The sequence below is a fragment of the Elephantulus edwardii genome, unplaced genomic scaffold (assembly GCF_000299155.1).
Source record: "Elephantulus edwardii isolate Elephantulus edwardi_28Jun2011 unplaced genomic scaffold, EleEdw1.0 scaffold00045, whole genome shotgun sequence".
In the NCBI taxonomy this organism is placed as follows: domain Eukaryota; kingdom Metazoa; phylum Chordata; class Mammalia; order Macroscelidea; family Macroscelididae; genus Elephantulus; species Elephantulus edwardii.
The window spans coordinates 6,333,671-6,346,723 of NW_006399795.1; positions in this window are offsets into that span (position 1 = coordinate 6,333,671).

The following is a 13,053-nucleotide window of genomic DNA, read 5'->3' on the forward strand; positions in this document are numbered from 1 at the left end:
AAGATCCATCTAACATCAGCAACAATAACCCTAGTACCACGACCCCTTCTAAACCCAGCCTGGACTTCCGGCAGTTCTCTGCTGATGTGCTGTTCTAATCGTTTTTGGATAATCTTGTATTAGAGAAAATAAATTATCAATATATTTTAACAAACAGACACTGCCCTTGACGTGCTCAACAAGTTGTGCCAAGAAGTCTAGCCGATAACCACCTGGACAACTGACTGGAAGAGATCTATAGTTGTTACCATTGCAAAGAAAGGTGACCTGTCAGAGTATGGAAATTATCGAACAGTATAATTGATATCACATGCAAGCAAGATTCTGCTGATCCAAAACCAACTAGAACAGCACATCAACAGAGACCTGCCTGAAGTGCAGGCTGGGTTTAGAAGAGGCCATGGTAACAGGGATAGTATAGCTAATGTTAGATGGATCTTGGCTGAAAACAGAGAGTACCAGAGGAATATCTATCTGTGTTTCGTTGACTATGAAAGGCATTTGATTGTGTGGATCAAAACAAACTGTGTCTGACTCTGAGAAGAATGGGAATCCCAGAACACTTGATTGTGCTCATGCAAAACCTATACTTGGACCACGAGGCAGTCAACAGAACAGAAAAGGAAACACTGTATGGTTCAAAATTGGGAAGGGTGTATCCCATGGATGTGTCCTATCTCCATACCTTTTCAATGTGCAAAACAGATTATCCAGGAAGCTGGACTCTATGAGGAGAAATGTGGCATCAGGATTGGAGGAAGACTCATCAACAATCTGCGTTATACAGATGACACAACCCTGTTTGCTGAAACTGAGGAGGACCTGAAGTGTTTGTTGCAAAAGGTCAAGGACTGCAGCCTTCAATACTGAAACTCATTATCAAGAAAACAAAGATTCTCACCACTGGCTGGGCCAATTGTCAGCATCAGGATAGATGGTGAAGAGATTGAGATTGTTGACAGCTTTAGTTTACTTGGCTCCACAATCAACACTCTTGGTACCAGCAGCCAGGAAATGAAAAGACATATTGCTTTGGAAAAGCCTGCTATCAGAGACCTTTCCAAAGTACTGAAGAACAACATTGTCAGTCTGGAGACCAAAGTGCACCTAATTCAGGCCATAGTCTTTGCAATTACTTGCTATGCATCAGAAAGCTGGACAAGGACTAGGGATGGTAGAAGGAGAATTGATGCCTTTGAACTGTAGTGCTGGAGAAGAATATTGAATATACCATGGACTGCTAAGAGAACAAACAAGTTCATCCTAGAGAGGGTGAGACCAGGCTGCTCCTTGGAGGCAAGGATTCTGAAACTTCATGTGACATACTCTGGATATGTTGCAGTCCTTGGAGAAGGTTGTCATGCTTGGGAGGGTGAAGGGACAGTGCAAGAGAGGAAGACCCTTGATGAGATAGATTGATTCAATGACTGGGTTAATGGAGGTAGGTTGCTAGAGATAAAAGGATTGGCAAAGGATAGAGTACAGTTTAGGGCTGTTTTACACAGGGTCACAATGAGTCACAAGCAACTCAATGGCACATAACAACAACAAACAAAAATGTGTAAAGTCAGTAAATTAAGAAGAAATATGAAACTGATAAACAAAAATCAAGAGAGGGGGGAAAAAACCTCCTGCATAACATTTTAAAATATGTGAAAGTCATTCAAAAGCTCCATGGGTGGTTCAAGTAGTTCCAATGGATTTTGTACCTAAAGGTTTGTGGCTCAGATCAATGTAGTGATGCCACAAAAGAAAGCCCTGGCCATCTGCTTCCATAAAGACCACTGTGAAGAAAACCTTAGAGAGTAGTTTTGTTCTGTAACACTAAAGTCACCAAGAGTTGGAATCAATTTTATGCAAATGGGGGTTTTCTTTTTGTTTTGTTTAGTGTCCTATCTTAGGATGAAAAAGTAAAAGTTGATAGGGCAATAGTTAGAAAATCAGATGAAATAGGGACTAGGGAACCCCAAGCAAGAGAGATAAGAAGATACAAATTCACAAATATAGATGAAGACTTATTGAAAATGCCAATAAGAAAAATCAAAATGCCAATCCCCAGAGAAGACTCCAGGGCAGTCCTTCCCTAGGTAGATTGTAATGAGATCAAAGTCCCACTATCACCATACCCCACAAAAAAAATGGCAATAAAATAGGCTAGGAGTGGAGGAGATTCGAAGGTTCAAGGATCTAGTTGTAAAAGATCTAGTTGCTGGTATTTCTGCATGCATAAAAAGGCCAAACATAAGAGATGAGAATGTGTAGGTTCAAGTACCAACTGCCAAGAAGACAATTTGCCTAAGCTCTGGGGGCCACTCATGACCTACCAAAAGCACTTAGGAATGACCCAGACCAGGTCAGCACAGAAAGCACCAAGCCAGGCTGACCTGTTTTGTTTTTGACACAGTTAGCAAGTACAATACTGGCTTGAGCATTCTAGAATGCTAGTCTTTTTATTTTGTTGGTTTTAAAAAATCATAACAAAATAAAAATAGCTCTATTATAAGGCATAGAATAAAACAGGCTTAAAATAAATTTCCTAGTTTGAAGTGTATAATTTCATACGCTTTGACATATGCATGTTGTTGTTAGGTGTCATCGAGTCAAGTACAACCTGTAGTGACCCTATGGATAACAGATCAGAACCTGTCCCATTCTGTGCCATCCTCACAAATCCTGACACACTAGAGTTCACTGAAACAGTCACTGTGTCAATCCACATGGTTGAGTGTCTTCATCAACTCTCCACCTATCCAAATAAGATGTCCCTCTCCAAGGAATAGCCCCTCCTATCAACATGCCTGAAATTATATGAGATGAAGCTTTATCATCATTGCCTTCAAGGGGCACCCTGACTGCACCTTTCTAAGATAAATCTGTTTGTTCTTCTGGCAGTCCATGGGATGTTCAGTACTCTTACCCAACACCACAGCTCAAAGGCATCATTCTTCTTCTGTTATCCTTATTCATTGTCCAGCTCTCAGATGCATAGCAAGGAATCTGAAAGATTATGGCCTGAATCAAACACACCTCAGTTCTCAAACTGATGTCATTGCTCCTTAATAATTTGGGAAGGTCCCTGATTGCAGACTTTCCCACTGCAATAGGTCTCCTGATTTCCTGACTGCTGGGACCAAGGATGTTGAATGTGGATCCAAGTAAGATGATATCATTGACAACTTCAATCATTCCTCCCTCTATCATTATGGTGCCTATTAGTCCAGTGGTAATAATTTTAATTTTCTTGATGTTGAGATACAATCCATATTGAAGGCTGTATTCTTTGATCTTATGCAACAAGTGCTTCATGTCCTCCTCACTTTCAGCAAGCAAGGTTGTACCATCTGCATAATGGAGGTTATGTACATTATATGTTATGTTACGTTATGTTACATTATGTTATGTTAGGTTAAGTTATATGTTAACTGCTGTCGAGGAGAATACAAAATACAACGCATAGCGACTATATGAACAAAAGATCAGAACCCTGTTCTACCCTGCACTATCCTCACTCTCCCTGACACACAAGAGCCCATTGCAGCAGTAACCATATCAATCCACCTGGTTGAGGGTCTTACTCTCTTTCTGTGACCCTCCACCCTTCCCAGCATCATGTCCTTCTCTAAGGAAAAGCCCCGCCTAGCAACATGCCCAAAGTATGCAAGGCAAAGCCTCATCATTCTCGCCTCCAAAGAGCACTCCAGCTGCACCATCTCCAAGACATATCTGTTCATTCTGTTGCCCATCCATGGGATGTTCAGTGCTCTTCTCCAACACCACAGCTCAAAGGTGTCAATTCTTTTTCTGTCATCCTTAGTCATTGTCCAGGTCTTGGATGCATAGCTAGTAATTGGAAAGACTATGTCCTGAATCAGATGCACTTTAGCCCCCAAACTGACATCACTATTCCTCAATAATTTGGAAAGGTCCCTAACTGCAGATTTTCCCAGTGCAATACATCTCCTTATTTTCTGAATGCTCATACCAAGGGTGTTAACTGTGGATCCAAGCAAGAAGAAGCTATTGATAGTTTTAATCTTCTCTCCGTCCATCATAACACTGCCTATTGGTCCAGATTCTTCTCAAATTTTTGTTTTCCTGATACTGAAACACAATCCATACTGAAGGCTGCGTTCCTTGATCTTCTGCAACAAGTACTTCAAATCTGCACAAGTAAGGTTGTGTCATCTGCGTAATGCAGGTTATTGATAAGTCTCCCTCTAATCCTGATGCCACCCTCCTCTGCATAGAGTCCAACTTCTCAGATCATTTGCTCAGCATAGAGAATGAATAGGTATGGAGAGAAAAATACAACCCTGATACACTCCCTTCCCAATTCCAAACCATGCAGTACTTCCCTACTCCATTCACACAACAGCCTCCTAATCCAGGCATAGGTTCCTCACAATCAAGATGAACACAATCAAGTGTTCTGGGATTCTCATTCTCATCAAGGGTAGCCACAATTTGTTGTGATCCACATAATCAAATGCCTTTGCATAGTCAATGAAACACAGACAAACATTCCTCTGATACTCTTTGCTTTCTCCCAACATCCATCTGACACTGGCGATAATGTCTCTTGTGCCATGATCTCTTCTAAACCCAGCTTGTACTTCTGGTAGTTCTTTGCCAATGTACTACAGTTCCAACTGTGGGGCTTTTTAAATAATCTTCAGCAGTATTTTGCTTGTGTGTGAGATTAGAGATACTGTTTGATGATTTCCACATTCTGTTGGGTCACTTTTTATTGGAATGGGAGTAAATATGGATCTCTTCCAGTCAGTTGGCCAGGGAATAGCATCCTTCAATATTGCAACTTAAGACTTGAATTTGTTTTTCAGATCTTCCAGCTTGAGAAATGTAGAGCAAGTTCTTCCCTTTTCATAATATTCCCATTCCAATATCTGCACATTTCGTTATAATATATATTAATATAAATTAAAAAATAATTATATATATAAAAAATTATTTTTTTTTACCTTCTTGAGCTACCCTTTGAAATCTTCTGTTCAGTTCTTGTACTTCATTGTCTCTTCCTTTTGTTTGGTTATTCTATGCTCTGATGCAATTTCCAGAGGCTCTTCTGAAAACCAGATGAAAAATGCAGTTGTTGTGTGCCGTTAAGTCAAACCATAGCCGACCCTCCAGTGGGTTTTCAGAGGCAGTGAATCGAACAGGAGGAGATTGCCCATCCATCTCCCAAGGAGCAGGTGGATTCGAACCACATGTCTTTAGGATTATAGCATAGCTTCTTGCCAGAAGCCCACCAGTGAGGCCCTCTTAGGACACTGTATATAATTGAGAATTGATTTGGTTTAGAACTACACACAGAGGAAAGATATCAAATGATTGATTGATCATATTACATTATGGAAAGTGATTATAATGCATTAGATGTAAGGCAGTTTCTTCACATTAATATTAACTCTTTAGCTTTTTTGCCCTTATATTTATCCTTTTTTTGACTGACTTTTTAAAATCCAGCATAATGCCCTCTAAGGGAGCTCTGGTGGTCAAATGGTAAGAAGCTGTGCTGGAATCCTGAAGCATGCAATTGGAATCTACCAGGTGCTCTGTGAAAGAAAGATGGGCAATTTCCTCTCATGCAATTAACTGCTTCTGAAAGCCCCCTGGAGAGTCAGCTGTAGGTCAGTTCCAACCAGATGGTATATCCACTAGATTTGTGCATGTCATTGTTGTTGTTGTTGCGTGCCATCACTATGCCTGTGACTCACAGCAACCCTATATGTACAATAGCTCTAAAATCCTGTCCTATCCTGAGCCAGTCTTACTGGCTCCAACTCACCTACTTGCATTATCCCAGTTGCTGTGTCAATTTCATTCAGGGTCTTCTCTTGGTGCAGTCCCTTCACCCTTCCAAGCATAATACCATTTTCTAAGGACTGGTCCATTCTGGTCATGTGCCCAAAGTATGTAACATGGAGTTTCAGAATCTTTGCCTCCAAGGAGAAACTAAGTTTCACTCCAGGACAGACTTATTTGTTCTCTTAGCAATTCATGGTATGTCCAATACTCTACTCCAGCACCACAGTTCAAAGGCATCAATTCTTATTCATCATCCTTAATCATTGTCCAGCTCTCTGATGCACAGCAAGTAATTGTGAAGACCATGGCCTGTATCAGGTCACCTTAGTCCCCAGACTGACATAATTACTCTTTAGCACTTTGGGAAGATCCCTGATAGCAGACTTCCCTAATGCAATTCATCTTTTTATTTCCTGACTGCTGGTGCCAAGAGTAATGATTGTGGAACTGAACAAATTGACATTTCTAATAACCTCAATCTTGTCTCCATCTATCAGAGTGCTGCCAATTGGCCCAGTGGTGAGAATCTTTATCTTCTTGATGTTGAACTTCAATTCATATTGAAGACCACAGCCCTTGACTTTCTGCTGCAGATGTTTTAGGTCCTCCTTATTTTCAGCAAGCAAGGTTGTGTCATCTGCATATCACAGTTTGTAGATGAGTTTCCTCCAATCCTGATGCCACATTCGTCTTGATAAAGCCCAGCCTCACAAGTAATTGAAAAGGTATAGAGACATGATGCATTCCTGATATAGTCATTTCCCAATTTTAAATCATGCAGTGTTTCCCTGCTATGTTCTCAGGACTGCTCCCTGGTTCAAGCATAGGTTTCTCATGAGCACAATCAAGTGTTCTGAGATCCTCATTCTTCTCAAGGTAGCCACAATCTCAATCTGTTGTGATCCAGTCAAATGTCTCTGCATAGTTAATGAAATACAGATAGACATTCCTCTGGTACTCTTTGCTTTCAGCCAATATCCATCTGACATTTGCAGTAATATCTCTAGTGCCATAGCCTCTACTAAACTCAGCTTGTATTTCTGTTTTCTGCCAATGTACTGTTCCAGTCACTTTTGGATAATCTTCAGCAAGACTTTGCTACTTATGTGTGATATTAGTGTTTTATTAATTCATCTTTGGTTTTTCACTGTACAGAGAGAATCATTTTAGTATAGTTATAGAAAAGAAGTAAAAGGGAGTAGAAAATTAATTAATAGCTAATAAATAGTTATTAAGATGGAAGAAGAAAAAGACAATATAGAATGAATGGATGGTCAGACATTATGGGTATTGTAATTAATGTTATGGAGTAAAATGTGCATGACCAATTGATTGAAAAAAACAAATCTCTACTCAAATAACAATAAAAGAAAAAATAAAATATTATGTCCCCAAACCTCAAATTATTTAACCCTCAGGCCTTGTCCACCACACTTCTGGAAGTGTGGGCGGCCTTACCTGAGTTGGGAAAGGTCATAACCTTGCTTCCTGAAACTAAGGAAGCACTTGCGCAGAAATGTCAAGGATTGCAGCTTCAATATGAATTGAAACTGAACATCAAGAAAACAAAGATTCTCACCAATGGACCAATTGACAGCAACATGATAGACGGGGAAGAGATTGAGATTGTTAACAGTTTTAGTTTGCTTGGATCCACAGTCAACACTCTTGGCACCAGCAGCCAGGAAATCAAAAGATGAATTGCATTTGGAAAGTCTGCTGTCAAGGACACTTCGAAAGTACTGAAGAACAATGGTGTCAGCTTGGAGACTAAGGTGCACCTGATTCAGGTCATAGTCTTCACAATTATGTGCTATACATCAGGAATCTGGACAATGACTAGGGATGACAGAAAGATAATTGATGCATTTGAGCTGTGGTACTGGAGAAGAGTATTGAAAATACCATGGAATGCCAGGAGAACAAACAAGTTCATCCTGGAGAGGGTGAAACAAGGCTGCTCCTGGAGGCAAAGATTCTGAAGCTTCATCTGACATACTTTGGGCAAGTTGCAAGGAGAGACCAGTCCTTGGATAGGAACGTTATGCTTGGGAGAGTGGAGGGATAGCACAAGAGAGTAAGACCCTAGAGGAGATGGTTTGACTCAAAGACTGGGGTAATGGGGATAGATGTGTCAGAGACAATAAGATTGGCTCAGGATAGAACAGGGTCCAGACCAGTTGTACATAAGTTCTCTATGAGTTACAGGCAACTTGATGGCACATAACAACAACACAATATGTTATATCCACAACTATAGGAATTAGAATCCAATAATTATTTGCCTTTAACTTGTGGTGTTAGAGAAAGAGTACTGAACATCCTACAGATTGTCAAAAGAACAAATATGTCTTTCAGAAAGTATAACCAGGGTGCTCCTTAGATAGTGAAACTTCATCTCACATATATTGGGCATGTTCCTTGGAAAAAGACATCATATTTGGAAAGGTGGATCTTCCTTATTAATTGTGCAACTTTTGCATGCATATGAAGCTATTGACAATACAATGGCTTGGATCCTGTACAGCATAGTCTTTAAAAATAACATCCTTGTGAAATAAAACTTATCAAATGGGAAAATGACAATCTCTTCAACAAATGATCCTGGCAAAACTGGACTGCTACCTGCAGAAAGCTGAAACAGGATCCACATCTCACACTATATACAAAAATCAACTCATGGTGGATCAGAGATCTAGGAATAAAGCCTAAAACCGTAAAGTTCATCAGAGACAAACTGGCATCAAACTTGGGCAACCTAGTCTATGTTATAAAGAGATTGCCAAATACAGCCAGAAATGCACAATCTGGAAAAGATAAAGTTGATGAATGGGACTTTAAAGATTAAATATTGGTGTGCATCAAAACTTTTTCCAACATAGTAAAAAGAAAATGACTGACTGGGGAAAAAACATTTGGCAATACCATTTCAGACAAGGGTCTTGTATCAAAAGTTTACAGGATCCTAAAGGCCTCCACAAAAAAAGACCAATAATACAATTACAAAATAGGCAGAAGACATGGAAAGACATTTCACAGAGGAAGATATTCAGATGGCCAACAGACACATGAAGAAATGCTCAAAATCACTGGCAATAGAGACATTCAAATCAAAACCACAATGAGATACTATCTTACTCCAATAGCAGTGGCAGAGCTTAACAGGTCAGCAAGTAATAAATGTTGGAGAGGATGTGGAGAGATAGGAACTCATACACTTTCGTTGATATTCAAAAATGGTACAACCACTCTGGAATGCAGTTTGGTGTATCCTCAGAAAGCTGAACATAGAAATTTTATATTACCCAGCTGTGCCACTGCTTGGAATATACCCCGAGAAAATGAGAAATGAGGTACAAATGGAGACTTGTACACCAATGTTCACAGCAGCATTATTCACCATCACAAGAACATGGAAACAGCCTAAATATCCAAGCACACTTGAATGTATTGAGAAATTTTGGTACATTCACATGATGGAATACCAAGCAGGAGCAACGATCTTTGTAAATTTATCAAACGTGGGAGGGCCTAGAGAGCATAAACTAGCGCAGTCCCATGAGGACAAATACTGCATAAGAATCATTATTGTAGAACACGTATAAGGATCCAAGTGGGAGCAGAAGAATGAGGATGGACAGGGGTGGGATGGGGTGAGGGTGTTAAATCATAGGGTCACACACTTCGATGGGTGGAGGGAGGGGTGGGTAAAGGAAATGGTTAAGATCTGATGTGAAAACAATGTATACAGATTTTGTAAGAGAGCCAGTATAAAATAAAAAATTATTAAAAAGAAATATCAGTGATAGATAATATAATGTACCTGAATGAAATACAATGTATATGAATGACTGTATGAAAAGAAATATTTTTTAATAATAAACACATATACACACAAAAAGAACATGGGAACATCCCAAATGTCCAACCACAATCGAATAGATTGAGAAATTACGATACATTCCCACAATGAAACACTATGCAGCACTCAGGAGCAAAGATTTTGCAAATCACTACCTAACGTGGGATTTTTCAAATCACTACTTAACTGGTTTCAGAAGGGGTCGTGGTACTAGAAATATTGTAGCTGATGTTAGATGGATCTTGGCTGAAAGCAGGGAATACCAGAGGAATGTCTATCTGTGTTTCATTGACTATGCAAAGGCATTTGACTGTGTAGATCATAACAAACTGTGGCTGACTCTGAGAAGAATGGGAATCCCAGAACACTTGATCGTTCTAATGCAAAACTTATACTTGGACCAGGAGGCAGTCGTCAGAACAGAGCAAGGGAACACTGCATGGTTCAAAATTGGGAAGGGCGTACGCCTGGGATGCATCCTATCTCCATACCTTTTCAACCTGTATGCAGAACAGATTATCCGGGAGGCTGGGCTCTATGAGGAGAAATGTGGGGTCAGGATTGGTGGACGATTTATCAACAATCTGCGTTATGAGGATGACACAACCCTGCTTGCTGAAACTGAGGAGGACCTGAAGCACCTGCTGCAGAGTGTCAAGGACTGCAGCCTACAATATGGATTGAGGCTCAATGTCAAGAAGACAAAGATTCTCACCACAGGACCAACTGGCAGCATCAGGATGGATGGTGAAGAGATTGAGATTGTACACAGCTTTAGTTTGCTTGGCTCCACAGTCAACACTCTTGGCACCAGCAGCCAGGAAATTAAAAGGCGCATGGCCATGGGAAAGTCTGCTGTTAGGGACCTCTCCAAAGTGCTGAAGAGCAGTGGTGTCTCTCTGGAGACTAAGGTGCGTCTGATACATGCCATAGTCTTCGCAATCACCTGTTAGGCATCAGAGAGTTGGACAATGACCAAGAAGGATAGAAGGAGAATTGATGCCTTTGAGCTGTGGTGCTGGAGAAGAGTATTGAGAATACCATGGACTGCTAGGAAAACAAACAGATTTGTCCTGGAGAGGGTTAAACCGGGTGGCACCTTGGAGGCAAGGATTCTGAGGCTCCGTGTAACTTACTTTGGACATGTTGTGAGGAGAGACTGGTCCTTAGAGAGGGACATCATGCTTGGGAGGGCGGAGGGACGGCGCAGGAGAGGAAGGCCCTCTATGAGGTGGATTGATTCAGTGACTGGGATAATTGGGATGGGAGTGTCAGAGACAGTGCACTTGGCACAGGACAGAGTGGAGTTTAGGGCTGTTGTACATAGGGTCGCTATGAGTCGCAGGCGACTCGACGGCACATAACAACAACAACACAACAAACTTAACTGGAGAGTATTATGCAAAAGGTCACACAATTTGATGAGTAGAGGGAGGAGTGGTGGTTGTTATTTGCTGTCGAGTAGCTTGCAACTCATAGCGACCTTATGCACAACAGCTCTGAACCCTGCTCTATCCTGTGCCAGCCTTATTGTCTCTGACACACCTACCCTCATTTCCCCAGTCACTGAGTCAATCCATCTCATCCAGGGTCTTCCTCTCTTGCACTGTCCCTCCACCCTTCCGAGCATGATGTCCCTTTCTAAGCAGCAAAGGTGTGGGTAAAGGAAATTAGAAAGATTGGGTGTGGAAAACAATGTATACAAATTTTGTAAGTAAACCAGTATATAACAACAATTTTAATTAAATTTTTAAAAAATAACATCCTTGTTCTTAAGCACTTTAAAGATGTTCTTAGAAGTAGGTTTTTCTTGTGTAATACTTCTTTTAATTTCTTGGCAGCTTCTTCCATGGGTATTGATTGTGAACCCAAGTAAAATGAAATTCTTGACATTATGTTTTCTCCATTTATCACTCTGAAGAGCCAATTAGTGGGGAAAAAATAGTGTTTAGAAACCAAGATCTACCTAATATGTTCTGCTTACATACTCATTTTGCTGTTAAGCTATGCTGCTCCAAGAATCTCTTAGTAGACAGAGCTAGAAAATAAATCTATCTGTAAACACACATTCAAATGCTGGAGAAAAATATCATGCTTGTCAAAGTAGATGGTCAATAAGAAAGAGGAATACCCTCAATTGAATGAATTGACATAGTGTTTGTAACCATGGAGTCAACAAGCATTAAGATGATGACACAAGACTAGCTAACATCTTGTTTTGGTGTTCATAAGGCTGTCATGAACTGGAGCCATCTGAAAGGGACCTAACAACATAAATTTTCAAGACCTCAAAGAAGTCAGTCTAGAAGGAGATAGGCAGTGGGAGTCTTCCTCCAGTCAGAATGAATCATTATTTCCATTCCTGACTCCAATCTCTAGCTGGAGGCCCTGTGTAGGAATCTTCATATGACTCCCTCTGTTCTGCCCAGTACAGTCCTTCTTCTTGTTGTTGCTGTTCTATGCCATCGAGTTGGAACTGACTCATAACTGACCCTCCAGTGACATTTCAGAGGCAGTAAATTGCAAAGAAGAAGATTGCTCATCTTTCTCCTATGGATATACAGTGCTTACCGATTTTTATAATCATAACTTCCAACTTACCTATAAATCCTTTAAGGTTAGAGACACTGTTTGACTTCATCTCTCTATTCCCAGAGATTAGAACATTCCACTATATTTCTAAGAAACACAGTTAACAAACAGACATTTGCTAAATGAATGAATGAAGAGTTCTATCTGACTCAAAGTAGTCTTTTTCCATGATTTTGGAATTTCTTTTTTATAGAAAGTTTAAACTTTAAAGACCAATGTGAGACAGCTGTATTCCTGTCTCAAAATTCTAATGGACGCCCCCTTTGCTTTTCCTTATGGATGACAAGGGCTCTCAATCCACTTTCTTGAGTCTTTGCAGAAAAGGAATGGAAAAGCCTGACATGAGTTACTGCCATTTATCAACATGACATTGTTCTCTGAAGGGCTCGTTGTGGGAAAACCTAAAAAGGAAGAAAAGCAGAAGGCTACAGACACAAGTGTGCATAGGGTCAAGGACTGCAGCCCAGCCCTCTGAGTTTAGCTCCTTGTGTTAAGTTTACAAAGATAGGCAAACCCTTCTTTCCTTCTCAAGCTCATCTTATTCCATCATTTCACTAATATGTTACACTTAAAATAAGCAAATGTATAAGAGATCAAAGTTTACCACTGGCTACCAGGGCCAGAAGGGAGAGTTTGCTGTTAGGAGGAAAGGGAAATTGTTTAGCAAGAAGCTTTTTAGTTTATGTTGTTGTTGTTATGTGCCGTCGAGTCGCCTGCGACTCATAGCGACCCTATGTACAACAGCCCTAAACTCCACTCTGTCCTGTGCCAAT